Here is a 5,000-nt window from a genome sequence, read left to right on the forward strand (position 1 = left end):
TGTACTGAAGAATAGTGATTGCCCCAAAGCTGTTTTTCTCAATACTATACAGCAACCACAAATTCCACAATTTAACAATATATTCTAATGAAGAAAAAGCATCTCTATATAGTCATTTAAAGGTGCTTCCCACCTATTTTCGTGAAGTGAAAGAGAACAGACAGGAACACCTGAGCTATTTTGTAAAAACTGGCTTTTTATGCAGTCCTAAAACTCCTCATCCTCTTCATGCTTCTAAATTAAAAGATCTCTTTTAACTCTGTGTTCTAAAAGAGCTCATCCCCTGTTTCATTAATCATGTTTACTGCATTTCTCTGTATGTTTTCTTAGTTTGCCGTGTCTTCTCTAATATTCAGTGACTAAAATACAACAGCATATCCAAGAATGCAGCTTTTACTCACGAAATCACATAGTAATATTTTATGCTTAACCAGCTTTTCTCTTTTTAATGTAGGTGAGCACCTCGTTTGCCTTTGTGTGTTTTACAAGCTACCGCAATATGCCGGACAGCATTTTTCAGTGAATGATGCCTAGATTTTCCTGTGCTAATTAATAGTCATCAGTTCCTGAAAATATTTTCCAGCGTGCACTCCTTGACATTACCCTGTTTAATTTAACACGCCATCACGTCACCATTTCATGTTAGTTCACTGGTTTGTTCTGGAATTTCTTCCAGTTTTGCCCAAATTTGGTTAACGTTACAAGGGGCCAAATACCCTCAAGAATTTTCCTGTTTAAGATGATGGGCATTGGGACTAAACACTAGAAAGCAGGGTGTGACTATTATACTGAAAACAAATTTAATCATCTTTATTTTAGAACCTTTTTTTTTCAAGATTGTTAATGAATATGTTGAATAAAACCCTCTTTATTGCCGCTATTGATCCCGGGGGCGATTCAGAGTTAACCTCTTTCTGTGCTCCAACTGATCACTGATCCTTCTGTATTACTTACAGAAAGGCATGTTGTCTGGTGATCTAACCACAGCTCTGGAACCTAGATGCTCATGAACTGAAATCCTAGTTTTGACTCAGCTTTCTTTTATATTTATAGGTAAGTTATTTAACCTCATATATAACCAACTTGTCAGGAAGTTGTGATAATTTGTTAGTGTGTGTAAAATGTTTTCAAGGGAAAAAGTCAAATTATTCTGATGTTTCAGTTTTTATTTCCCATCTTTTATGCAGTTTTTACACCATTATAAGAATATAGGAATTACTTCTGGAGTTACTCTCTTTGCTTCTTTTCCTTAGGAATTTCTTGTGAGAGATCTTATCATCATAAGCCTTTGGAAACACTGAAAAAATTGTATCTGCTGGTTCTTCTTTATCTACTACTTAATTAATGTTTTCCTGTAGTTCCAATAGCGCAGAGAGAATTTAGGTAGAAGAATTGCAGCTTTTCCTTGCTATCTGTGTGTTTAAATATATTATTTTTAGTGATTCTCTGAATAGTTTCCTAGTCCTAAAGTAATACTTACCGGTTTATAATTCCCAAGATTATCATTAGCACCTTTTTAAGAGATGGGTACAACCTTGGCCACTCTCCAGTCCTCTGGTATGGTAGCTGTTTTTAATGATAAATTACATATTTTTGTTAGCAGCTCACTTGTGTTGGTCTTCGGTTCCTTTAGAAGTCTCAGATGAATACCATCTGGTCCTACTGATTGATTGCAATTTAATTCCTTGAGTTGTTCCATCACCTTTTTTGATATTCCTATTTCTGATAGCATCTCACTTTCAACACCTAAAAAGAATAAATCCGGTGTAGTACGCTCTCCTCTTTGTTAAATAACTGTGCAAAGAAGGTATTCGGATTTTTTTTTTTTTTTGTATTTCCAATTGTCTAATGCAGCTAAGCAAAAGGAAAAAGAAATGGACAACAAATATACTTTTTTCTTTCACAAACATTTTAGTAGCAGAGAAAAAAAAAACCCTAAGGATGTGTCTGAGGTTTGTTAGGAGATGATAGTGTCAGAAGATTTCAAGTTAATTTGTATTTTCTATTAATTGTAAGTTATATTTTTCAGCAGTGAATCAGAGTGGATTGCTGTGGAAAAACTGCCAAGGGAAGTATATATAATATTTTGGGGATTTCAGTGTTATTTGCTATGACAAAGTAGAAGAATAAAGACATATCTATATTACCTATAGTACTAGAACACAGAAGAGAAAAAGAAAAATGAAGAAAAGCTTCTGCAATAGAGTATCTCACTGACAAACAAATGAAGAAAAACAAAACTATTACCATACTTAGATGAAAATAAAGCAAGAAAGAAAAGTATCATAATTAGCATCAATTGGTAGAATATTTCACAGCTATGCATATTTCTCTGTGCACCTCTCCATTCTTCCCACACACACACACAAATCTCTCGGCTGCCTGGTTCTGCTGTTTGCAGTGCTTTCTGTCTGTTTCACACTAAGCTCCTCAGGTAGGGACCTTGTCTTTTCCTATGTCCCCAATGTTATCTACATGCCAGTCAAACTGTTTAAATTATAATAACTGAGTCTTTTCTTTACACATGTTAAGTTCAAATCAAAGGTAATAATTAGTTTAAAACAGCCCTCAGAAGCAATCCTAGAAAAATTGACCTTTTGAGCTACGACCGAACTAGCCAACTTTATTGTGTCTTGAGGTCAAAGCTCCTATTTCACATGACTTCAGGGTCTTTACGTCCATGCTACTCTGCAGTAAACCACACAGAAAGCTATGAGCGAGTAGACTTTGCACGTCAGACATCTATTGAGGAGTAGAAACAAGATTCAGTTCAATCTGTGACAAAAGTTAATCCAGAAGCAGACTCAGTAATGTAATGGAGAATTCCTAAAAGTTAGACGAGATGAGATTAAAATATGGCAAAAAAATAACTAGAAGACTGGCTAATACAGCGCGAGAGCATTGGGCTGCTTTTAAGTGGGTTGGACCCTACAATTACAACTTTGTCACCACAGTTTGAAATCTATTAAAGGGATTTATGCTTTGCAGCTGACATTTAAAATTAAGGATTTACTGGGCTGAGAATGAATATTTCTTCTGCAATTAGTTTTTTGGAGGTCATATTTCACAAACTGCTATTTTCCTGTTTAATCTACTGTAGCAAGATTTTGTATTGTTAGAACATTTGAAAAATATAAACACAGAAATGATTTTATTCATAGTAAAGAGACTCCCATCATGAAATTGCTGTTGAGTTGCATCACATAATATTTTCACTAAGTACCTAATATTTCCCTCTTGTATATTCTATTAGACTAAAGCAAAAGAAAGTGGATGACATCTGATACTATATAAATCATGCATCAATAGCAAATGGAGAGTTTTAATTCAATACTTTTTGCTCATTTTATATGTGGGCTTTTTTTTTTTTTAATTTGCTCTCTGGAATTTTGTTCACATATTTCTGGGTATTGGTATAAGCCTGTTAAAAGCTGCGTGCTTTTTCATTCTTGTGCATTTATAGAGATGGATTAAACTTCACTGCAGTTGAATTTTTGAATTTTTGAACTGAAATTAATTACTGGAAAAAGGAAGCGTATTTTTTTCAAATTAGGAAAATAATTAATTTAAGCCAGGGGTTTTCTTTTACCACCACTCTAACCCAGTCCCTCTCAAAGACAAAGAAACAAAAAAGATCACATAATCATATTTACACAGTACCCGTTTAACTATCTTGTATGTTGAAGTATTTACATGTAGCTGCAGGAAGAAAAAGAATCAGGATACACATTAGAAGTTGGGGTATGATTTCTTAACGGGTGGCTGTATCATTATAAAGTTAACCCGCAAAAATCAGATGCCAGTAGCCTCTGGAAACCTCAGGTCGTTATTTGTGCTGGTCTAACTGTGAAATCCAGTAGACCTCGTGTTACAGACCATCTTTGTGAGGGCGTTACACGTCCTGTTAGGCTCTACCTTCATTTTTGCCATGTTCTAACCTTTATTTGCACAGCTCTTGCAGGGAGGGAGTGGGGAAGGATCGCATACGTAGCCCAAAAGTATTTTAAGAACTCAGCGTGTGTTGTCTGCCCCGGCTTTATTGTCCCATCTGACACAGCGAGGCAGATAAAAAGGAGCCTTCCGCAGGTTTGGCGGGATACAGTGTTGTTCTGGTGTGCTTCCTGCCACAAGGTAGCTTCGGGGAGAGAGCGTTTCCCATTCCCGCCAGACAATCAACGCTCTGGATGCTGAACTAGTGAAAAGTGTGTAAGCCTTTAGCTGTTGGTGCCGCTGCATAAAAGGCTGGGGAGGGGGGCGGTGGGCGAGACAGAAAGGGGGAAATAAGACAATATAAATGCATTTCTATTGGCCAAGACGGGGGGGAAACAAGGCAGTTTTTGAGCGAAAAGTGTAGCAGGAGCGAACGTGTCAGAGTCACTTGAGATGTGAGCAGAACGTGCATCGGAGTGCAGAAAACTCCCAACAAGAACGACTGTGAGCACCGAACGCTACAAGCTTTCGAAATTTAGGCTGCTTTTTTGGTCTGGTCAAAAAGTCTGTTTTCATTCATGCAGAAGCATAGGTGTAGATTTTATCGGGACTCTGGGCTGGAGCACCCGCAGCTGTGGATTACAGATGCTTCCTGTCATGTATAAACACAATCATTATGTGCAAGCATGGCACCCACACGGCTACCTAAACAGCCGCTCCTCCGGACTGAAGCGCTTTGTTCTCCTCGGAGTTATTTTTATGACTATGAGCAGGACTCTACCCAAAAGTTACTAGCAGCAGCCGTGTTTTTTCTGTCAATTAAAAGGATTTTGTTACTTGTAAAATACATGTCCAAACACAACTCCATTCTTCGATCACAGAGTATGTTTTCTTAGCACACGGTGATATATAGTGACACTTGTTTGACTGACAGCACGAATGTAAACCATAGCAAATACCACCTGTAACTTTGAAACGCAGGGAAGCTCAGTTAATAAAAAATGTGAACATCAGGAAAAACCACGGGCTTTTACTTTTACTACTACTCCTTTTAAATATCGGATTTCAGT

At 37.1% G+C, this 5,000-nt stretch overlaps 1 protein-coding gene across 1 annotated transcript in view; it reads left to right on the forward strand.

The window, feature by feature from the left end:
* ZNF521 (zinc finger protein 521) overlaps positions 1 to 5,000 on the forward strand; it is a 239,365-nt gene that overhangs the window by 1,949 nt on the left and 232,416 nt on the right. The gene's annotated exons all lie outside the window — the stretch shown is intronic.

The sequence above is a fragment of the Rhea americana genome, unplaced genomic scaffold (genome assembly GCF_003343005.1).
Source record: "Rhea americana isolate MKP2758 unplaced genomic scaffold, rheAme1 scaffold_40, whole genome shotgun sequence".
NCBI classification, from domain to species: domain Eukaryota; kingdom Metazoa; phylum Chordata; class Aves; order Rheiformes; family Rheidae; genus Rhea; species Rhea americana.